Source organism: Gopherus flavomarginatus, chromosome 1 (genome assembly GCF_025201925.1).
Source record: "Gopherus flavomarginatus isolate rGopFla2 chromosome 1, rGopFla2.mat.asm, whole genome shotgun sequence".
In the NCBI taxonomy this organism is placed as follows: domain Eukaryota; kingdom Metazoa; phylum Chordata; order Testudines; family Testudinidae; genus Gopherus; species Gopherus flavomarginatus.
Genome location: NC_066617.1, coordinates 263,046,753 through 263,072,014, shown reverse-complemented (window position 1 = coordinate 263,072,014; position 25,262 = coordinate 263,046,753). Strand labels below are relative to the sequence as shown.

Here is a 25,262-nt window from a genome sequence, read left to right as displayed (position 1 = left end):
GAGGCAGGAATAAGTCCTATCTAGACTACCCCTGAGAGATGTTTGCCTCACTTATTTCTAAAAACCTCCAATGACAGAGATTCCACAACCATTCTAGGTAATTCTGTGCTTAATTACCCTGAGAGTTAGAAAGTTTTTTCCTAATGTCTAATCTAAATCTCCTTTGCTGCAATTTAAGTCCATTATTTCTAATCCTGTCCTCAGTGATTAAGGACAACAATTTATCACCCTCCTCTTTATAACCATGTTTTATGTGCTTGGAGACTGTTATCGTGTCCTCCCCTCAGTCTTCTCATCTCCAGACTAAACAAACCCAGGTTTTTTTTCAATCTTTCCTCACTGGTCATATTTTCCAGACCTTTAATAATTTTTGTTGCTCTTCTCTGGACTTTCTCCAGTTTGTCCACATCTTTCCTAAAGTGCGGTGCCCAGAACTGGACACAATACTACAGTTGACACCTTATCTGTGCTGAGTAGAGCGGAATAATTACATCTTGTGTCTTGCTTACAACACCCCTACCAATACATTCCAGAACAATGTTTGCTTTTTCTTTGCAACAATATTACATTGTTGACTTATATTAGTTTGTGATCCACTATTACTCCCAGGTCCTTTTCTGTAGTATTCAATCCTAGGCAGTCATTTCTATTTTTGTATTTCTGCAATTGATTATTGCTTTCTAAGTGTAGTACTTTGCATTTGTCCTTCTTGAATTTCATCCTGCTTATTTCAGACCATTTCTTCAGTTTGTCAAGTTCATTTTGAATTCTAATCCCAGACAACAAAGTGCTTGCAACCCTTCCTAGCTTGGTATTATCCGCAGACTTTACAAGTGTTCTCTGAATGCCATTATCCAAATCATGATATTGAATAGAACTGGATCCAAGGCAGATGCCTGCAGGACCCCACTCACTGTGCCCTTCCAGCCTGATGTGAGCCATTGATAACTACTCTCTGAGTATAGTTTTCCTAACAGTTATGCACCTACCTTGTAGATTAGTCTAGGCTATATTTCCTTACTTTGTTTATGACAAGGTCATGTGAGACAGTATCAAATGCCTTACTGAAGTCAATGTATATCACATCTATTGCTTTCCCTCACCCCCCATCCACAATGCTTGTTGCCCCATCAAAGGAGGATATTAGGTTGGTTTGATGTGAATTGTTCTTGATAAATACATGTTGACTGCTACTTTTCACATTATCTTCTAGCTGCTTACAAACTGATGGTTTGTTATTTGTTCCATTATCATTCTGGGTGCCAAAGTTAAGGAATCCCTGCCTCTGTTTCTTCACTACTCCAAGAGTCCTTTGGGATTTGGTCAGTGTCTTTTCACAGTTCCAGGATTCAGTTCTCCTCTTCCTCCTACCCATTCTTGACTATTTTTGCTTCTGGTCTCTTTACTCAAAAATAGCCTGTGGGACAGTCTCCCTTTTATAAAATTGCAGTCCCCTTTTTCAAGAGACTACCCTCAGGTGATCTTAGTTGGGAAGAATCGGTTCTTCGAATAGTGTCCCTATGGGTGCTTCACTTCATATGTGCCATGTGCCTTTCATGGGAGATCTTCACTAGCAGTATCCATTTAGCCCACGCATGCACTGCTGATATCCTCATGCCCCACACTTATGCTACATCATGCTGCGTGGGTGAATACCCATAGTTCCTTCTCTAAGCCTGGGGCAGAGCTTAGCATGTCCACACTGTACTTGAACTGCTTGCTTACTTAGATCTAACTTAGTTTATTTTAGGTTTGTTAGTTAGTTAGTAGTAGTAGTTATTTAGCTACAGGTTATTTGAGAGACTGTTTTATGTCTTTTGGGGAAATCCTGTCTGTGAGGGGCGTGGCTGGTTCACCAGGGTTTAAATGTCACCTCTTGTGTAAAGAAGCTATCCTAGTCAGCAACGGATACCCATCTATGTGCATTTGCTGCCCAGGAAGTTACATGTCTCACAGAAGTGTAACTTCTAATTAGCTCTCAAATCCAGGGCACGGAAGAACTGCGAAATCAAGGTACAACTGTTAATGATGGAGCGCTCCCTTCACCCTGCTTCAGAGTCAGGTCAGAAGAATCTCCCTGTATATCCGTCTCCAAGGTTCTCCAGCACCTCTTCAACCTTGGTGCAACTTTCTCCTACAAAGGAGACTTTCTCTAAAGGGAAATACTTCCTCAGAAACTTCCTCTAAAGATCCTAAGAAGAGGCACTCTTACTACATTCTGAAAAATCCACCTCAAAAAGACCTAACTCTCCAACCAGGTCAGTGGCCTCAGAGACTGTATCCTCGAGGCTCAGTACTGTAGAGGAAAAGGGCTCCTCTGGTACCAATAAGTCATGAAAATCCCATAGCTCTTCTAAGAGTAAGCATAGCACTGAGAAGACTCCAGTACCATCTTGCGGAGATCGTATGAGCAAGCATAAAAGACCGGTACTGTCGGAGTTAACCATTTTCCCAATACCTCACTGAGCTCTTTGGTACTGTGTAAGACTAGCCTTCATCTATGTCAGCACTGTCTGCGAAGTACTCAAAATCCTCAGGACTGTCCTGCAGGGACAAACATCCTGGGCTACCAGTACCGTGACTTAACTCTACTCAGTACCACAAGACTTTAGGTAACTAAAGAACTTATTGGTGACTGCTGAACCACAATCTTCATTGCTCACAGGTACCAACTCTCTCAGTAATGAGATCCACTCAGTCTCTGGACACTTATACACTCCTGGTACCGTCACCTCCCCTTTCGGTTAAACTCCCCCATTAGAGGCAAAAAGAGAATAGTGATGGAGACCTACCTTCAGTATTATCAGTATCTGTCCAGTATTCTTCTGTGTACCCATGCAGAAACCCCCTTTCTCAAAGAGACATGGAATATGTGTGGGAACCTCATCTGTCTTGGTGGGAGCACACCTGGATGCCATCCTCTCCCCCATATGGTCCTCAATGGCCATATTGGGATCCATGGGCAGCGTATTGCTGACAGTTCTCCAGGACCACGCCCTTCTCTCATTGGGATGACAGGGACATTCAAGTTTCTTCTCTTCAGCAACAGGAGGAAATGTTCAAGGATCAGGAGGATAGGGCAGACAACGAAGATACCCCTCAAACAACAATCTTGTCCTTATCACCTGATGAGGTGGTAATACCTCCTATTCCATCTATGGCTGGTGATCTTTGGCAGTTTCAAGACCTTATTAAAGGGTGGCAGACTCCTTACAGAAGCCTCTTGAGGAGATTAAAGAATCTCAGCATAAACTGCTGGATATTCTTCACTCTGTGACACCCTCCAGAGTTGCCCTTCTTATCAGTGAGACTCTGCTAGAACCCGTGAAAACCATTTGGCAAACCTGGATACAGTAACATCTACAAGTAAGAGAACTGATAAAAAATATTATGTTCCCACCAAGGACTTGGAGTTCTTCTTTTCTCACCTTATTTTCTCACCCAAACAATAGTGGTACAAGTCTACCCTGTCTGACGGAGACTAGAAGGGACGTTCTGGGGAGAAACTCTTATTTATCGGTCTCTCTACAATTCCTCATGCAAATTACCTGGTGCTGATGGCCAAATAAAACTTTACAAATTGTGCAGAATATGTTTCCTTTATTCAGCACCTTCCTACAGACCAAATGGAACAATTTCAGGCTACCATTACTGAAGGGCAGTTCGTAGCCAGAATATCTCTTCTGGCAGCTCTTGGTGCTGCACATATCTGCACAGGGCATCCTGGTTTTCCAGAATATGTAGAGGATCTCCTGTTTGATGGACTGAAGTTGTTTGCATAGAATACCACAATGGCTTGCACTTTTGTGACAGAACATGTGAGATTATGCCTTCACTGGTTCTAGGGGTGATTCAGATCAGTTTACTCGCCAAAAAGGCACAACCTAGACAAACAGGTTTCAGTTCCTTAACAGGAAAAACACTCTCTCTAGACTGTTGAAAGGCTCATCACAGCGTAGGAGAGGGAGTTCCCTTCCTTCAACCAACACCTATGATAACTGTTGTGAGGCAAACTTGCAGCCAGCCCAGTGCTGCTCACTTAGCTGCCATGACTGCTACTGACCAGCTCCAGCCCTTCATCCACCTCCTGACCCCCAGATCCTTGGACTGACTCCAACCTGGCTCCAACCCTTGGCCTGCATCTGTACTCCGACTACAATATTGATTTGGTTTATCTACAGATTTGGATAATCCTGCTTCAACTTTGGCCCGCATCTGGACTCTGATTATGACACTTATGGGCTTGCCTATGAATTCTGATTCGGTTCTGACCCAAGGTCTGACCCGAACGCCAGTTTCAGCACAGCCCCGAGCCTGTTCCTGATCCTCTGTCTAACTTCGACCACCTCTCCAACCACTAGACCTGGCTGTCTGGAACCAGAACCTAACAGCTATACTCATGGATGAATCTTTGTTAGAATGGAGGGTGCACCTTAGTTCTCTCATGGTACAGGGCAGGTGGTCATCCCAAGAAATCATCCTCCATATGAACCTGTTGGAGCATCAAGAAGTCAGAAATGCCTGTCTCCATTTTCTGCCTTTCATCAGACACAGGTCTATCAAAGTCATGAGAGACAATGATGTGGTTTCCTTACCTGTTTCACCTAGCTCTTTGAATCTTCCAATCACTGCTCAGCTCCTTTCCCAGGATGACAGTCATCCCAATCTGAGCATTCTCTATCTCAAGGCGTTGCTCCTTGATGGTTCATGGGGTTAGAGTCACAAACAGTTTCCTCTCTACTTTTCCTCAGAAAGAAATTATGAGAGTATTTTTTTAAATATATATTGAGAGTGCAAAAAGTGGAGAAGCTAGCTTTGTGTTAGCAGGAAATGTTGATTTAAATATACCCCAAACTTTCTATGAAGAAAGGAAACTGCAGAACAGTCAGCAGATACTAATGAACAGGTTAGGCAGGACATTAGTAAGAATTATGCAGTAAGTACACCTACAAAGTGATAGGTGATCAGATTGGCTGGCCTATTTTAGCTCTAGTGTATAACACCAAAAAATAACTCTGCTCGTAGACTAGTGCCTAAGATGCCATTAATTCTTTTGATAGAAACTGGTGTAAATTGGCATTGTTCCATTCAAGAAAATGAAGCAATACAAAGTTACACCAACTCTAGATATGGCCTATTATGTAATATGGTGTGACAGATTTAGAAACTGAATTGGTGATTCTCATTGGTGTTGATATAGAGAATCATTTTTGTTTGACAAAATAAAGTAAGCATTCTTCTCTTGAAATATATCTTTCATGTACATTTTTTCATGAGATCAGTGTTGAGTCAGCAGAAAAGATAGAGCAAGTCAAAAATGTTGAAACTGTCATTTTGAGGACACTGCAAATACAAATTAAAAATGTGACAAAGACAAATTTACCTCGACTCTGAATGCCATGTGCAAAGCTAAATCTGAGTGAGTCTGGAAGTGAAAGTATTTCTTTGTAAGTAGACAAGGAAGTTTCAGGAAGCACCAAACTTTACCAAAATGCCTTCCTTAGTGAAAGGGGAAAAAATTTAGAGTTGGGAGGTCTCACAGAGAAGGTGCATATTGTCAATGTATAGTCATGGGCTCATTGGGTACCAATGTACATTAAAGAGAAAAAAAATCTCATGCAGAGCAAACTGAGAAATAGAATAGAAATAGAAGCTCAGAATACTTAGTTTTTCTCAGGTGAAAATCTCTAGCACCTGGGACAGATCCAGTGGAAGGCTATATTTATTTGATTTTGGCACACTACTTGCATTAGTATGACCCCAATCCTCAGATTCACCAAAACTGTGCTTCTTGCAGGACTTGAATTAGGGGCAAAGTTGGCTGTATGCCATCTTTGTGCTTCCCCAGCCAATCTGTGTGGCACCAGGAATCAGTCTGACTCTGGCATAATTCAGAGTAATCTTTGAGCTATTCTGAATTATCATTGGCTTGTTAGACCCCTCTAACTATTACCTAGACAGGAATCTCCACAACTGAGTGCGCTCTGTTTTGCCTGATATGCCCCCACACTAGGATTTGAGATGGGAAGTCGTGGCAGATTTACACCACTCAAAAATTTGGTCAGGCCAAGGGAAATCCCCGGGTGCACCCCTTTGTGCCAATGGAGCAATGCCAGGAGGCAGTAGCAGAGGTTGGTTTCTGGCCCTGTAACTTCTGTGAGCACACTTAAAAAGTCAGTTAAACATACAATACTTCTTAGATTAAAATAACTTCAGGATCTGGTTATTATCCTCTGTGAAGGCCTTTAATTTAGCTATCTCCCACATTCGCTCTTACTCCTGTATAACCCCCCAAATTAAATAAATATAGTAACTAGGTGTATGTAACCCAAATAAATATTTTCCCAAAACGCCTGAATATGGACTTTTATTTTGTCTGCTTTGGTTTCATTATAAATATTTGTCACATGCCTAATCACAATGCTTGCAGGGAAGAAAGGAGTTGATGTGTGATGAGGGAGGTTCACATGTGTAAATAGTGTAATCAGAAGCCTATCATGTCATCAGTATACAGTAAGGCTATGTCTACACTACAAAGTTAAATCGATTTAAATTATGTCGATGTACAGCCACTGGTGTAATCAAACTACTGTTGCATGTCCATACTATGCTCCTTGTAGCTATCCCACTATGCAGCTGGCTGCAGGGTGTTTTGGGAAGGTTTTGCAGTTGCCTCATGGGGGGGCAGGTTCAGCATCACATGATACACGTTTCTCAATCCCATCGTGCCATGGGCATCCTATTAGATTTCCAGCCACTTTTCAACTGCCCTGGTAACCTGTGTTCTAGAGGTTCTTCGAGTGCTTGCTCATATCCATTCCAATTAGGTGTGTGCGCGCCACGTGCACGTTTGTCGGAAGATTTTTACCCTAGCAACACTTGGTGGGTCAGCTGGGTGCCCCCTGGAGTGGCGCCGCTATGGCGCCAGATATATACCCTGGCCGACCCAACCCCCCTTCAGTTCCTTCTTACCGCCCGTGTCGGTCGTTGGAACAATGGAGTGCAGTTTTACTGACCTCCACCTCCCTAGCTACTCGTAGTCCTCTAGGTTTTTTTGGTGTATATAGTTCAAAGTTATATAGTTTTAGTTAATTTTTATCGTTCATAGTTAGTGTATAGTTAAGAGGGGTTCGAGGATTAGCCCCTTCCCTGCACCCGGTGCCGGGGCCCATGCCCGGTTCACCAGGTTTCAAACCATGCTCTGCCTGTCATAAGCCGATGCCGACAGGAGATCCACACGACTCCTGCTTTAAGTGCCTCGGGGAATCTCACCTGAAGATAAGTGTTGCATTTGCAAGTCTTTTAAGCTGAGAACAAAAGAGGAGCGGGACTTTCGGCTAAAGCAGCTACTTATGGAGGTGGCTCTTACCCCTCCGTCTTTGGTACCAAGCGCTGGTCAATCAGTGGGCAGAAGCATCTCCTCGGCACCGGACAGCGCTGGTACTGCCAAGGCCTCTCAACACCGGCCATCGCCAGCACCGAAGTCGACTCAGCACCGCTCCCTCTCCCTGAGGTCGAGAAAGCCTAAGACTCCTGCTGCTTCCGTGCCACCTGCACTGCAGCCAGAGAGCTCGTCTAAGTTGGATCGCCCGGCACCGACACCTGCTGTGGCATCAACGACATCAGCACCATCGATTCCGGTCCCACAAGGGCCGTCAAGTCTGGTGCCTGTCAGCTCCCCGGCGCGAGCCGTGGTTGAGCTTACTCAACCGGAGTGCGTTCTCAATGGCGGAGGGATCTGATTGCCAAGACAGAGTCAATGCTGCCTCAACCCCCGGCACCGCCGGTGTGGGTAATACAGTCTATTGGCAAGCCTGCCTTGATAAGACCATCCTCTGTCAGCACAGCAGAGCGGCACCATTCACTATCACGATCCCGCAGACGTTCTAGGTCCCGTCGACGCCGCTTGCAGTCCCGGCACTGTTCTCCTCCTCGGTACCGGTTGCACTCGTGGCACCGTTCAGTATCCCGTTCGCCGGCCCGCTACTCTCGGCACCGTTCCAGCTCCTGGCACCACTCCAGGCACCGTGACTCCCGTAGCCACTCCCGATGTCGAGCCTCGAGATCTCAGTCGACCTCCCAGCACCGCTCCAGTCGCAGGGCCCGATCTCGTTCCCGGTACCGGTATCCCTCCCGGTACCGGTCCTCGGTGCCGAGTAGAGCAAGGTCCGCTAGAGACAGAGACTCTGCCCAGGGCTTTTCACCCCCTTCATAGCCATCCAGACATGCATCAGTGTCGTCTCACGCGAACAGCTCTTATGCACAGGACCGTGATTCTGATGTGCCCACCAGAGTCTTCCAAGAGAGCCAGGCCCAGAACCAAGGACCCCATCAGTGGTCTTTCTGGACACCTTGGGCGTACCACCAGGCCCAAGGCGTACCAGTAGTTCCGTCCCACTCTGTCTCATCAGAGCACCGAGTGCCAGAGGCGACGGTTAACCGTCCCCCTTCGACTGCTGCGGAGGAAGCCCCAGTTCACCCACCGGACTCCCAGGTTCCACTGGAACAGGAGGTCGCCCAAAAGCAAGAGGCCACACAGGACCCACTCGTCGCCGGCATCTCCTCTTCCTCTTCTCCAGATGAGGCGGTGGCAGGAACATCCTCCTCGGGCCCGCCTCCAATTGACCTGAGAGCCCATCAGGACCTCCTAAGGAGGGTAGCACTCAATATGAACCTCCAGGTGGAGGAGGTCCCGGAGGTAGAGGACCTGGTAGTGGACATTCTATCGGCGGATGCCCCTACTAGAGTGGCCCTACTGTTTATTCAGACCATCCAGGCCAATGCCGATACTATATGGCAGTCGCCAGCCTCTATCCTTCCTGCGGCCAGGGGAGTCGAGTGTAAATATATGGTGCCCTCTAAAGGGTATGAATACTTGTATGTCCATCCTCCTCCCTGCTCACTAGTCGTCCAGTCTGTTAATGAGAGGGAACGCCATGGCCAGCAGGCACCAGCCCTGAAATCGAAGGAGGGTAGGCGAATAGACTTACTCGGTCACAAAGTGTACTCGGCAGCTGCCCTACAGCTCTTGGTGGCAAATCAAGAAGCCTTGCTTAGCCGCTATAATTATAACACCTGGGTGGCGGTGGGTAAGTTTACGGAGCTACTCCCTCAACACTCCCACCAAGAGTTCACTGCCCTCTTGGAGGAAGGGAAAAAAGTGGCCAGAACTTCCCTCCAGGCCTCGTTGGATGCAGCCGACACTGCAGCCAGGACTCTGGCCTCGGGTGTTGCCATGAGGCGCATCTCATGGCTTAGGTTTCAAGCCTCCCACCGGAGCTGCAGTATACCATTCAGGACTTGTCATTTGATGGTAAAGGCCCCTTCTCGGAAAAGACTGACCCCAGGCTGCAAAGCCTGAAGGACAACAGGGTCATAATGCACTCTCTCGGCATGCATACGCCAGTGACCCAAAGCAGGCCTTTCCGTCCCCAGCCTCACTGCCCATACTCTGCACCTAGACAAAGACAGGACTTTGGCAGGCAGTGCGGCCGAGGTGGTCACAGACGACCATCAGGACCCCAAGGGGGCCAAAATCAAGGTCCCTCAAAACCACTACCGGGACCAAAGATGAACTTTTGAAGGTGCGCCCAAGGGCGGCATACCAGTTACAGGCCAGGATCCCTCTCCTCCCTTCTCCAACCGTCTCTCCTACTTCCTCCCGGCGTGGTCCCAGTTAACTTCAGATTGCTGGGTCATATGCACGGTGGAGTATGGGTACCACCTCCAATTTATTTCAACCCCACCCTCCCACCCTCCAACCCTGTCCCTTTTCAGGGATCCCTCTCACGGGCAATTCCTCTTACAAGAGGTGCGCATGCTCCTTGCCATGGGAGCTATAGAGGAGGTACCAATGGACGAAAGGGGCAAGGGGGTTTACTCCCGTTATTTCCTAATCCCCAAGTCGAAGGGAGGTCTCAGACCTATCCTAGACCTGCGAGGACACAACCAGTTTATGATAAAGTTGAAGTTCCTCATGGTATCCCTGGGGACCATTATCCCGTCCTTGGATCCTGGAGACTGGTATGCCGTCCTCGACGTGAAGGACGCGTACTTTCACATCGCCATTTTTCCTCTGCACAGGAGATACCTCCGCTTTGTAGCCAACCGTCAGCACTTCCAGTTTACGGTCCTGCCGTTTGGCCTTTCTACAGCCCCAAGGGTATTTACAAAGTGTATGGCCGTAGTTGCCGCCTACCTCCGCCGACGTTGGATATACGTTTTTCCGTATCTGGACGATTGGCTCATCCGAGGAGCCTCCAAGACACAAGTCACTCAGCATGTGGGCATCGTCAAGGACCTATTCACACGTCTAGGCCTGATGATCAATATAGAAAAATCCACTCTGGTTCCCACGCAGAGGTTGGACTTCATAGGATCTATCCTGGACTCCAATCTAGCCAGAGCCTGCTTACCACAGCTGCAGTTTCAAGTGATAGCAACAATCATCCGAGGTCTACAGAATTTCCCAACGACCTCGGCTCGCACTTGTCTCGGTCTCCTGGGTCACATGGCTGCCTGCACGTTTATAACCAAACATGCCAGGCTCTGCCTCCATCCTCTCCAAGTTTGGCTCAACTCAGTATACCGCCCGAGCAGGGACCCAATAGACACGATAGTCACCATTCCCCCGAGCACCCTACGCTCCCTAGAATGGTGGCTAACTCCCTCCCTGATGCAGGGATGTGGTTCCATCCGGCCCAACCCTCAATGTCCCTGACGATGGACGCGTCGTCTCTCAGCTGGGGTGCTCACCTCAGTCACCTCCGTACTCAAGGCCTTTGGTCACCTCAGGAGCTGGCATTACACATAAATATCCGAGAACTGAGAGCAGTCCACCTGGCCTCCCAGGCGTTCCAGCAACAGTTGCAAGGCCGTTGTGTCTCAGTGTTTACAGACAACACAACGGCCATGTACTACATAAACAAACAGGGAGGGACATGATCCTCCCCCCTTTGTCAGGAGGCCATCCAACTCTGGGACTTTTGCATAGCCCACTCGATAGATCTGGTAGCGTCCTTTCTCCCAGGTGTTCGGAACACTCTGGTAGATCGACTCAGCAGGTCTTTCCTGTCTCACGAGTGGTCGATCCGCCCAGACGTTATTCATTCTGTTTTCCAGAAGTGGGGATTTCCCCACATAGACCTGTTCGCTTCCCGCGAGAACAGGAAATGCCAGATGTTCTGCTCCTTCCAAGGTCTCTCCCCGGGATCGATCTCAGACACTTTCCTGATGCCATGGAAGAGCCAGCTCTTTATGCCTTCCCACCTTTCCTGCTGGTTCACAAGTTCCTGCTAAAACTCTGCAGGGACAGAGCACGCATCATCATGATCGCTCCAGCGTGGCCCAGGCAGCACTGGTACACCAAGTTGCTCGACCTGTCGACAGCCAACCCAATTACCCTGCCACTCCACTCAGACCTAATAACTCAGGACCACGGCAGACTTCACCACCTGGATCTGCAGGCCCTTCACCTCATGGTATGGCTGCTGCGTGGCTAAACCAGTCAGAGTTACGTTGCTGTGCATCAGTATGACAAGTTCTCCTGGGTAGCAGGAAACCTTCCACCCGGTCAATGTATTTGGCCAAGTGGAAGCGTTTCTCCTGCTGGTGCAAAAAGCATAGTCTTACTCCCACTGAGGTCTCGATTCCCTCTATTTTGGATTACCTCTGGTCTCTCAAACAGCAGGGCCTAGCAGTGTCATCACTGAGGGTACACTTGGCAGCCACCTCTACCTTCCACCCAGGCGAAGGTGGCCGTTACGTGTTCTCACACCCTATTGTTTCGAGGTTCCTCAAGGGCTTGGAGTGCTTATACCCCCAAGTTCCCCACCCAGCCCCAACCTGGGACCTCAACCTGGTTTTAACCAGACTTATGTCTTCCCCATTCGAGCCGTTAGCAACCTGCTCACTACTATACCTGTCTTGGAAGAAGACTTTCCTCGTAGCCACTACATCGGCCAGATGAGTCTCCGAGCTTAGGGCTCTTACGGTGGATCCGCCGTACACTGTGTTCCACAAGGATAGGGTGCAGTTGCGACCACACCCGGCATTCCTCCCTAAGGTGATTTTGGCCTTTCATGTTAACCAGGACATCCTTCTCCCGGTCTTCTTCCCGAAGTCACACTCAACGCGACGGGAGCAACAATTGCACTCCCTGGACATCCGTAGAGCGCTCGCGTTTTATATTGAGCGATAAAACCCTTTAGTAAAACGCCCCGACTCTTTGTCACGGTAGCAAACCGAATGAAAGGCCTACCTGTTTCCTCTCAGAGGATCTCATCTTGAGTGATGGCATGCATCCGCACTTGTTATGATTTGGCTCATATTTCCCCAAATCACATCACCGCGCATTCTACCAGGGCTCAGGCTTCATCTGCCACCTTCCTGGCTCGTGTACCTATCCAGGAGATATGTTGCCCAGCTACCTGGTCCTCGGTCCACACCTTTGCTTCACATTATGCTCTGGTTCAACAGTCCAGAGATGATGCAGCCTTTGGCTCAGCAGTTTTGCATTCTGCAACATCTCACTCCAACCCCACTGCCTAGGTAAGGCTTGGGAATCCCTTGGAATCAATATGAGCAAGCACTCGAAGAAGAAAAGACGGTTACTCACCTTTGTAACTGTTGTTCTTCAAGATGTGTTGCTCATATCCATTCCAAACCCGCCCTCCTTCCCCACTGTCGGAGTAGCCGGCAAGAAGGAACTGAGGAGTGGTTGGGTCAGCAGGGGTATATATCCGGCACCAAAGCGGTGCCACTCCAAGGGGGGCCCAGCCGACGCACCAAGTGTTGCTAGGGTAAAAATCTTCCGACGAACATGCACGCGGCGCACGCGCACCTAATTGGAATGGATATGAGCAACACATCTCGAAGAACAACAGTTACAAAGGTGAGTAACCATCTTTTTTTCTCCTTTTAAATACAATCTTTCTGAAAACTTTAAAAAGTTAATTCCAGTTACAGAGCTATTAAGTGCCAATCTTGGTATCTCTGGACTGACATCCTGGCCCAATTCCCATATATCCACTAGAAATTGACTTTTCCATCTCTCAGGGTTAACCAAATATTTATTAAAGGAATAAATAACTTTTTGTTATCCTGCTGTATCCTTATAATTTCCACACATTTTATGCATGCATGAATTTTAAAACTCATGCTGTTTCCAAACAGGAGGACACAGCACCAAGATAGCGTGATAATAGGTGCCATATGAATATAGATTAGAAAAATAGATTTAAATTAGATTAGTTTACTAAGGCAAATGAATCAAAAGTTCTTGACTCATATCCCAAAAAGCTGCCCAAATTCTGTCAGAAACTAGCAACTAACAAAGTTAAAAGATTTCAGCCTCCTTATGTTTCTACCAAGATAATATGATTCTTAACTACCTCATAATTTGTGGGTAGCACATAATGACAAAGACAAATGCACAGAGAATTATACATTGTAGTAAGAAGCTTCGTTAAATGTCTGACATAGGAATAAACCTGTTAAAAGAAATTATCAGCTGCTACTATCTATACAAATCTACACATTAAAATGCTTCTAAGCAAATTCCTGTTAAAAATATAAACCTCTTAAATTAATATAAACACAGACCAGTTGAGTGAAAAAACATTTAAAGAAATAAATCCATTGTACATTTGTTTATGCAATACAAATATGTAAGAACAGAATTACCTGGTTAAGGAGCAAATTTTGACAAGAATAGACTAATTTACTTAAATAACTTTAAAAGAACAATTGTTCAGTCATTGATTAAGTCAATATATCTGTATTTCCCCATGGCCAGAACAAAATACGCTGGTTTATTCCCAGCTTGACTGCTAGTACTTCCCAATATGTGACTCTAAATTACATACATATAACTGCAACCCTTTCCAAGGCCATTCCACTTCTCAATTTCTCCTCCTGTTTCATACCTCCCTGGTACCACAAATGCTAGGCTTTTCTTTCCTGTCCCCTTAACACAAACAGATGTTTGCTCTCTCCTGCATCACCTCCTGAAGTTTCTGACATCCTGATAATCTCCACCAGAAGAAGCAGATACTAGCGGAGGCTGTCTAGGGTCTGATTCTCAGTCTGACTGAATGATAGGGATGTGAGTGAGACAGGTGCTGTTAGTGACAATTGAAAGTGAATATAGAAACCTGATACACATTTGAACGTGCAGGTTCCATTTACTTATAGGGACAGGACTCACTAGGCCTTACTGTTCTGTGTCTTACACCAGTTTAACTCCATCAATTTCAGCTGAATTACTCCTGTCATACACCAATGTAACCAAGAGCAGAATCTGGCTCGTTTGAACAGAGGTCTCGGGCAATGCCCAATGGAAAATACTGGGGTGTGAATAGACTGCATAAGCTATAAATACTCTTCTAGCTTTCACAGGTAGAGAAATCTTAGTGAAGCTGGAATTTCAAGCATCCTTATCATAAAGGATAGGTCCTTCAATGGCTATTAGCCATGATGGGCAGGGATTGTATCCCTAGCCTCAGTTTGCCAGAAGCTGGGAATGGGTGACAGGAAATGGATCACTTGATGATTACCTGTTCTGTTCATTCCCTCTGGGGCACCTGGCACTGGCCACTGTCAGTAGAAGAATACTGGGCTAGATGGACCTTTGGTCTGACCCACTAGGGCCTTTCTTATGTTCTTACAAACCCTCCCTCCAATGTTAATGAAGTACATAAAGAGAAGCCTCCTCTGGAGAAAGCTACAGATAGACTTCAAGAAGAGCCTTCTTTGCTTTCAGGGTCTCAGAAGGGCTTAAAAAGGAGCTCCTCATTGCCCTGAACTCCTTGTTACCTGAGCCACCAGTTGCATTGGAGAGATTATCAGCATTTCTGTGCTTATGGGCCAGTCAGCCTTGCAGCACTAGAGGCTGAGATACAAACCATTAGAGCAAAAGGGACAGCAGTGGAGAACAATAAAAGCAAAGAAGAAAAGGGAACTCAGCCCAGACTGAACACAAGGCTCAATCCTAAGAAACAATATTTTCTGTCAAGGTCAAGGCCTCCCTCCCTCTCAGTGCTTTTGCTTTCTGCTTTTGATACACACACAATTCTAAGTAGTGCCTGCCTCAGCCCACCAAATTGGCTAGGCAGTGCTTACCCTGACAGCTACTAAGCTTCTAGTAGTGAGGCTGCATGAGGCCTGTCCTGGCTTGGGAAATATACGTGGATGGTCAGAAAAGAGCTGATCAGAGGGACAGATAAGTATCAGGATGACATAGTGTCTGCTCAGATCAAGCCCTGATTCTTCTGTGGCACAGTATAATAAATAACAACTGATAAAGGGCCAGATTGTGGTCCACTTACTCACATGGAGTAGTATCTATCTCCTCAAGTAGTCCAACTGAAACCAGCGTGTTCACTCACAGAGTGAGGTGCTACTCAACAAGAGTCAGAGCTGCAGATTCTGGTCTTAAGTCAGGCCTGTCTTTTACCCATTGTGTGTTGTTATGAGGCAGCATACGGTAATGAAGGAGAGGATTCCGTGCACAGTTTAGAATGAATACACAATGTGTGTTTCTGGGTTCCTTGCCGCCTTGAGAAATATAATTGTGGACAGAGAATAGTGTGGTGAGTCTGTTTACATACCACTTCACATCAGCTCCATACTATACAATATCAAGTCTAGTGGACTGACAGGAATCCTAAATTTGCTCTACAATCTGTGTATTCTGTGTAGCAATGCAGCATTCTGCTGCTTCTTCACTGATATGTCTCCTGTGTGGGGTGTGCACACTCACCAGCGACGGTAAGCTAAAGGAAAGATCCATCTGTCTGTGGTTAAATCCCAATGTTTACAGAGCTACAGGTGAGTTCTTATGGAATAGGGCTGGTTGCAGGGTGGATTGATTTAAATAAAAGTGATTAAAATCATATTTAAATCCCCAAGTGGAAAGGCTAGATTTAAATTATGGATTTTAATCAACTTTTCCATTTGTACTTCAGTTATTTTCTAAAGAAAGCTGTATTCTTACAGGTGATATAACCAGTAAAAATGTTGATTTACAACTAAATAGAGCCTTTACCCTAGACTTGGTACATTTTTTTCCTACCTAGGAGAGTACACTATAACTATATCATTTATTTAAACCATTAATGTTTTCAGATTCTTATTAATTGCACATTTTAGCATGTTAGAAAATGGTCCATGATATTGTTTATTTACTAGATAATTAACTCGTTGCTCATGATTTGTGTCAAGTTGCATTAGGATGGTAACTGGAATTTAATTAAACACACAAAACAGCATAAAAACATTATTTTTATTAAACAAAACTATCTTAAATGTTCTGGATACATAAATTTCTCTTACCAAAGTATTTCACATTTACAACTAAATGACTTATTAAATGGAGGGATTAATTGAATTCAGTGAATTAATTGATTATTTCAGGTCAGGCTTAGAAAATTTTCAAATATGCCTAAGTGAAAGCAACTTGAGCATAAATTCCTACTTGTCTAAGTCTCTTGAAAATGAGACAATCTCCCAAATAACTTAGGCTGTCAAACTTTTTAAAATTAGTAGATTTCATCCCCTTTTTATTGATAAACTGGAAAAGAAAGACAAGTTTCCTGCTTTTTCAACTTCCAGTCGATTTCTCAAAACTGAAGGAATTAGTCTAAATGAAGAAAATGTTCTTCCTGTACCTGCAGAAGATGCTACTGCTGTGAAAAGTTAGTTTTGCACTTCAACAAACACTGAAAGCAACAAGGTTGATGTCGTGGTGGGGATGTGCTATAGACCAGTGGTTCTCAAGCTAGGGCTGCCTCTTGTTCAGGGAAAGCCCCTGGCGGGCCAGGACATTTTGTTTACCTGCCGCGTCCACAGGTTCAGCCTCCCACTGTCCGCAGTTCACTGCTCCAGGCCAGTGCTGGCCACCCTTCCTGCAGCCCTTCCTGCAGCCCACATTGGCCTGGAGCAGCTAACCACAGCCAGTGAGTGCTGCGATCAGCTGAACCTGCAGATGCAGCAGGTAAACAAACTGGCTCGGCCCACCAGGGGCTTTCTCGGAACAAATGGCGTCCCTAGTTTGGGAACCACTGCTATAGACCACCAGATCAGAAGGATGAGTTAGACAAAATCACGGAGCAGATCCTCAAGGAATCCATTTTGAAGCACTTGGAGGAGAGGAACGTGATCAGGAACAGTCAACATGGATTCACCAAGGGCAAATCATGTCTGACCAACCTGATTGCCTTCTATGATGAGATAACTGGCTCTGTGGATATGGGGAAAGTGGTGGATGTGATATATCTTGACTTTAGCATAGTTTTTTATATGGTCTCCCACAGTATTTTTTCCAGCAAGTTAAAGAAGTATGAATTGGATGAATGGACTATAAGGTGGATAGGAAACTGACTAGATTGTCAGGCTTAATGGGTAGTGATCAATGGCTCAATGTCTAGTTGGCAGCCAGTATCAAGCGGAGTACCCCAGGGGTCTGTCCTGGGGCCAGTTTTGTTCAACATCTTTATTAATTATCTGGATGATGGGACGAATTGCATCAGCAAGCTCGCAGATGACACTAAGCTGGGGGGAGAGGTAGATATGCTGGAGCATAGGGATAGGGTTCAGAGTGACCTACACAAATTGGAGGATTGGGCCAAAAGAAATCTGATAAGGTTCAACGAGGACAAATGCAGAGTCCTGCACTTAGGAAGGAAGAATCCCATGTACTGCTACAGGCTGGGGTCCTACTTGCTAAGCAGCAGTTCTGCAGAAAAGGATTACAGTGGACAAAAAGCTGGATATGAATCAGCAGTGTGCCCTTATTGCCAAGAAGGCCAATGGTATATTGGGCTGTATTAGTAGGAGCAGTGCCAGCAGATCAAGGGAAGTGATTATTCCCCTCTATTCGGCACTGGTGAGGCCACACCTGGAGTATTGCATCCAGTTTTGGTCCCCCTACTACAGAAGGGATGTGAACAAATTGGAGAGAGTCAGGCGGAGGGCAACAAAAATGATTAGGGAGCTGGGACTCATGACTTATGAGGAGCGGCTGAGGGAACTGGGGTTATTAAGACTGTGGAAGAGAAGAGTGAGGGGTGATTTGATAGCAGCCTTCAACTACTTGAAGGGGAGTTCCAAAGAGGCTGGAGCTAGGCTGTTCTCAGTGGTGGCAGATGACAGAACAAGAAGCAATGATCTCAAGCTGCAGTGTTGGAGGTCTAGGTTGGATATTAGGAAAAACTATATCACTAGGATGGTGGTGAAGCACTGAATGGGTTACCTAGAGTATGTCTATACTACCCACCGGATCGGCAGACAGTGATCGATCTAGCAGGGGTCGATTTATCACATCTAGTCTAGACACGATAAATCAACCCCCGAACACTCTCCCGTCGACTCCTGTACTCCACCACCGCGAGAGGTGCAGGTGGAGTCGATGGGGGATCGGCAGCAGTCGACTCAGCACAGTGAAGACACCGCAGTACATAGGCCTAAGTATGTCGACTTCAGCTACGTTATTAACGTAGCAGAAGTTGTGTAACTTAGATCAACACTGCCCGGCCCCCCAGTGTAGACCAGGCCCTAGGGAGGTGGTAGAATCTCCATCCTTAGAGGTTTTTAAGGCCCGGGTTGACAAAGCCTTGGCTGGGATGATTTAGTTGGTGTTGGTCCTGCTTTGAGCCGGGTGTTGGACTAGATGACCTCCTGAAGTCCCTTCCAACCCTGATATTCTATGATTCTGTTGTATGGGCATTTCCTGATGTATCAGTTGTTTCTGTAATTTAACCCCATCTCCTGTTGTCACACAAGCACATATTACTGGATCATTGTGTACATTGTTGCACCAGAGACGATGGATTCTTCTTAAAAGTGGGTGGGCCATGAGGTCCCGTCCCCTCCATGGCCCTGCCCCTCCTCTTCTACCTAGGGCCCTGCCCTCCCGGGCCAAGCCAGAAGCTGGAGCTGGGTTGGGGAGTGTGGGCCCCTCCACCTGCCCGTGGGGGCAGGAGGACCAAGAGCTGCCCCAGTCTGCGGCATTCCACAGCTGCCTGTGTGACTCTTACCCCAACGCAGCCCCGGCTTCCGGCCTGGCCTGGGTTTGGGGCCTGGGGGCTGAAGAACTGCAGCCGGGCAATGGTAAGAGCCTTCTGAGGAGCATTTTTCATAATGTTATTTCATTCTGACAGCCGGGTTTGCATCTCTTTGTAGAACTGTTTATATTTGGAATTTGTTCCTTTGTTACCTAGAGGTACAGGAATTTCTTGTACATATTCCCAGATTGGATTTTTTTTTTAAATGACCTGCAGTCATGGCAGTTTTTTCCTCCAGTTCCCAGGTGTTGAAATTAACCTTAGAGGCTACACTCTGAACAGTGTTGTCCTTTCTTCCCATGGTGTCCTGCTTTGACACTAGTCCTGTTCCTTTCTGCTTGCACACTCTGCTCCTTCCCCCTTGTTACAGAACTCTCCAACCCTATCTGCTCCTGTAACCCACCTGCATTTTGCTTTGCAGCATTTTTTATTTGATTAGCGAGACAGGGAAGCAGTTGAGATTTTCTGTTTGTTTGTATTGCTGTCTGTGTATACATGCCAGGAGACAGAGCAAGGCCATTTACTTGAAGAGCCCAGAACCATCCAGAAGCAAGGGCTGGTAGGTCCTGGGCAGGTCAGTGTTCTTCCATGATCTGGAGAGTAAGTTTCCATGGTGGCTGGAGTCATAAATATTTATAATTTGAGAAATGAGCCAATCAGAGCTCAGGTAGGGAGAAGCTATAAAATAGGAGTATGCGACCACCCAGGTGGACTCAGTGGATGATCCTGATGAGCTACATTTGATGGTGTCTCTTGCACTCAGCGATTAGGTCCCATGCCTCTGATGACTTTGTCAGTCTCTTGTACCCAGTAGCACTGCCCCCCGCATCCCACACAAGATCAAGCCCTTAATACAGGATGTTTTTATAAAGCCATATTTATAAAGCTTGATCTCAAAAGTTATGTTTTTCCCCCGATTCTTTCTTTATGTAGAAGAGTAGCCTTAATTGAGAGTTTTTGAAAGAGGCTGGTCCATTCAGCATATATATATTTTATGTACATGCTTTAAGAGATTATAATAAATTTAGGCCTTAACACTTTTGTATTAAATTCAGATTTCTTTTTAAACAGGTTTATTTTTTTAAAAAAAAAACTTATTAAAATTTAAATCACCACCACCAAAAAAAATCTGATTTAAAAAAAAATCTGATTTTTTTTTTCAAAAAATAATTGATTTTTATTCGCTCACCTGATTGTATGTATGTTTTATGCTAGGACATTTCTGATTTAATGTATCATTTTTGCCAATCTCTTTAATAAATATAATAATTTATATTGCATTATCAAGATGAAATGGGATTGTCAGCTTTAAGTAAAAGGACGTGAAAGTATTGTAATGCAAATTTTAAGCAGATGTTATGAATTCATTTTTATTTGCAAAGCTGAATTGACTAATCCCAAGAGCTGAAAATATAATTTAGAATTCCATTTATTATTCTGCTGCCACGTTGTCTGAGATGAGGAAACCTTTGCTTAATTACATGAAGTGCATGAATAGATGCTGTAATATTAAGACACACTTCTTAGTTATATTTTCTCTCCAGAGATTCAAATTCAGATGTCTTGTGATGGTTGCTGATGGTGAAGCCTAATATAAAATTATAAAAATTAGAGATGGAAAAGGCCATGAGCTCACCCCTACACCAGTGCATGATTATTTTATTGCATAATTATTTGCTATATTTTTTACTTTTCATCCAGTTTAGATTAAAATGTCCCAAGTGACTATTTCCCTTGGAAGACTATTTTAGTCTAGTCAATTTCATAGGCACCTGAGCTCCTTGTGGATTCAGGAATGGACAAGGGTCCAAGGGTCCAATGCAAGACAAAGGTCATAGGTGGGAAGTTTGTTCTGCCAGGTTTGGCCAATTGCAGCCCCACTGGCACATCCCTTGGCCCATGCTGCTTCCCGCAGCCCCCATTGCCCTGAAACAGTGAACTGAGGCCAATGGGAGCAGTGATCAGCTGAACCTGCAGACGCTGCAGGTAAACAAACCAGCCCAGCCTGCCAGCAGATTTCCCTGACAGGTGCATGCCAAAGGTTGCTGATCCCTGGCCTAGCACCACTACCAAAGGTATCTCCCTTCAAAGCTTTATTACATTGTCATTTGTTATTGCTCTTTGTTTCCAGTATATTGGGCAGATTGCAATTCATGTACGTGTATGCATCTCTGAAACAAATTAACTATTTCTTTAAGTTTTCATGAAATAGTCTCAAAACAAAATATATTTCATCACTTGTATTCCTTTCATCTAATATTTTTGTAATTCTATCAAAAACCAACCAAACAAAAGAACAATAACAAAGCAATTGAGTTTACCTGGTATGATTTGTTCTTTTTTAATTCATGATGCTTTTTTCTCATAGATCTATTAAGCCCCAAGAGCTTAATTTTTTTTCTTTTAATTTATTTAAATATTTATTCCATCAATATAATTAGGGATTGATGTTATATTTACCAGAAAGTAATTGGCAGAATAATTGTTCATTCTTTTTCTGGGAAATTGGTATACTACATTTGCATTTTCTACCCCAGTTCTCCAAAAGTTTTAAAAAATTAGATGGTTAATTCCTTTAACATCCTTGGACAAATAACATCAGGACCCAGTGATTTTTTTATTTATATGATTAAACTTCACCAAGGGTCCCTCCTGTTTCTTATTGGGAGCTATTTTTACAAGATCTCTATTACCTCCTGATTTTTCCAAACATCTTTTCAATACTTTTCCTTTAAAAGGACAGGTCTAGCATAGAGATTCTCTTCACAGTAGAAAAGCCACTGAGAAATGCCAGGTAGTCCATTATAGGTTTTCCAATACAAATCCTATCTGGCTGTCCCATCTTCCAAAATAAATTAATAAACAAATAAACAAGACTCCAGAGGTCTGAGTGCACATTGAAAGTTTTACAAACAAAGACCATATCTTGCTCATGTCTGACAGAAAAATAGTGTGTTGACTGTGAAGAATGTGCTAGTTAAACAAGCAAACTAAAGAAGTAATCCAGCCATGTGATACATCAATCTACTGCCATCCACTGATTTAATGAATAGGAAACTTTATTAGATCTGCAAGCTGCCAGAAACCTTTAGGATAAAGTGGAGTGTATACAGGGATAGGCCCCTCCTCCCCCAGAGTGCCTCATTACCATTGGTCAGTCAAAGAGATGCAATACCACTGGCTCTTTCTTCCTACAACCATTCAACCACCTAATGCCTTGGTGAGAATAATCTTGGAATATGCTAGGGATTCAGTTTAAGAATTAGGATTCATAGAGATGTGGAATTGTTTATGCAATCATAGCCAAACAGAAGACTGGTTCAATTGGAGATGCTTGCAAGGTAAGTTTGGCAGGCTGTTGTCAACCAAACCTGCATGGAGAGAGCATACAAGAATGTGATCCATAAGGTTACCAGAGTCTTTATGAAAACCAGTGGTTTGGTGATGAAGAACAGGGACATATGGTCAATAGGCCTGAGTTTTTCCGGGGCAATGGAGTGCACTTGTCAGGTGCTAGGGCAGACTTTGGCTTCAGAACGTAAAGCATTGAATTAGGTAGCGTTTAGATTAAGTAAGCATGAGATACCAGGCCGTGTTGGGTGGGGGATGCAAGCAAGCTATTCACTGGCACCTCTGGTGTCCAGTGTGGATAAAAGGCTGATGGGCCAGCAACCAGAAAATACAAGACATGGGATTTTGCTGATGTATCTCAGGTCTCGGGCCAAAAAAGAGACGTGTTGCTCTGACAGATCAGAATCTTTGATAATTTTTGTCCCTTGGCAGGGTGGGTGGGTGGGTAGGAGATGAGAGGATTCAGCAGAGCAAGCTGAATCCTTGGCGTAGGCAGTGGGGAGTGTACTCTCAGTTATGGGATATATGATTGATGCCTTCTAAATCCGACACTGGACCCCTCTAAATGTCTGGTGTGGAGAGATAGGGCAGATAGTGCCCCCTCCAATATTAAAATTTTACTGACATTGCAGTCTGATGCATAAAATCCATCCCTGTGTCTGTCCTCAGTCACTTGGATGTCCAGATCAATACTAGCTGTGGGAGAAAGAGTGTGCCCCGGGGAAGGGATAGTTGGAATTCAGCAATGCAACGCTACCTGCTTTTCTTGTTTTATGATGGTAATTCATTCTTTTTAAACACTATTAAATGTAAACATGAGAAACAAATTCATTTTGATTGTTTTTCTGCAATGATTTATCTTTTGAATAGAAGCAATAGAACAATGTCATGTTAAATTGGCAAACAGAATATATTAAAACAAAAAAGAAGAGAGAATGAAATGGCAGCTTGAAGAATTAGAGTGGCAGCTTTGTTCTCCTCCAATCCCCCCACAACTGTTTGGTTATTTAAAAATACATCACTTAACTTAGCTACCACATAGCAACTGCATGCCATGCTGGAGTTTCCTTATTTAAATCACCACAAGGAAATGATCTATTCTAGAGAATTGCTTTGAAGCAAGATTTTTTTTTTATAATTGAAACCTTGGGATTGTATGAATATGTGTGGCTATAACAGAGAAAACTGACAACTTCATCACATCAGTTCTACCTTAGCTCTAAAAGAGGAGGAAGTGGTGGGGAAAGTGGCACAAAGAATTGTTCTTTTGTAGAAGACTTTTAAATGTTCTTGGACATAGCTCAAGCAAGTCTAATCAGTATGTTTAAGCTTTTGAGCTGGGATTCCTAATTTTTGTGCCCCATGTGCTCCATTTTGTGTGTTCTTTCTGTTGCAGTGTAAGGGCCAGATTCTGCCGCTCTTAATCCTGTTGACTGGTACCTTATTCTATAAGTGGTGCCATTGAAAGCAAGTCTGTGAAGACTTCAAATGAGTGAAGACTTACTCTGTATAGAGCTACAATTACAGACACAGTCTATGTGCAAGTTCTGTGTAAAAAGAATAGTGTGTTGCATTTGAGAATATTACTTTAGGTTACTATGCTGTAACATAGACCCAGAGGAATATTCTATCCCAAGACATCATCATTTTGGATCTTGTCAATTGTGCACGTAGGGGGAAGTGAGGGAGAAAATGATAAGATGATGTGTTTATCTGTGAAGTGCTTAGTGGAATGAGTTCCCCATATTTACAAGCTTCCTGAAACTGCTGTAACAGTGTCAAGCTTCCATAACAAACAAACAAAACCACTGCCTGCAAGGAAGAGCTCTGTTCACAAATAATAGCAGAAGTGGTATGAGGACTACGGGGACTGAGAGGAGTTGCAATTACCCCAGAGTGCCATGTATGGTGGCTGCTGTCTGGTCCAGACTGATCAGCTGGCTTTGCAAGGAACAAAACACTTTGCTCATTCTTTGTGTTTGGGAATCATGGAGCTGTGCGCTCAGGGGGCACAGAGCTAAACCCACTGATAAAACAAACATATATTTAGGGAAATCCCATCCAGATTCATTGATGGGGGCAAGTGGGACGTGGGGGAGAGGGTGTTGGAGATAAAGAGAGTAACTCTGCTACCAATGGTCTGACCTGTTTCCTCAGGAAAAATATCAGGAAGGGTCATGGTGCCTCCAGCTGAAGAGAACTCTTACCTCCTAATTATCTTTTTAGTGGTGGCTGGTTTTGATCCAGTGGATCCCTTAAATTTGTCTGGGTGATAGCTTTGTTTTGGAGCCATCAAAGAGATGCCACCCAGCCCTTTTAAAATATTTTTTCCTTGGCTGGCTGAATATCCTTCCTCCCCTGCCCCAAGTTAGGATGTCAGAGGAGCACTGAGCATGCTCATGAGGTCCCTCAAGGTCATTCTCCCAAGCCTGATGGCTGTATGGTATGTTAATTAGTTGGGTCAGGTACATGTGTCTGCATAAGGCTGGACTCAGGCTTCTGTTATGGGGGAAGACCTTCCTGTGTACAGAGAATAACCTCTGTGACTGCAGAGGCTTCCCAGGTTATATTTCCACAGAGTCAAAGTATGGATAGGTCTTGATGTTTCCGAGTAAATTAAATTGCATCCGTATATAAACCTGCACCATCAATTTAATATTTGTGCAGTATTATCAGCTATTGTAAAATGAGTGTGACAAAATAAAATATGATTTTCTACTGTCCAGGAGGAAATAAAAACACTTGCCTTTAGAGGATACCAAGCTAACTACAATATGTTTTAGACAATAATGTGACCTGCAGTTCACAATAGGAGAGACAAGGTTTGGGGAGGTAATATCTTTTATTAAA

At 44.6% G+C, this 25,262-nt stretch overlaps 1 protein-coding gene across 2 annotated transcripts in view; it reads left to right on the top strand.

The window, feature by feature from the left end:
• MYO16 (myosin XVI) overlaps positions 1–25,262 on the top strand; it is a 592,718-nt gene that overhangs the window by 486,614 nt on the left and 80,842 nt on the right. The window lies entirely within an intron of this gene.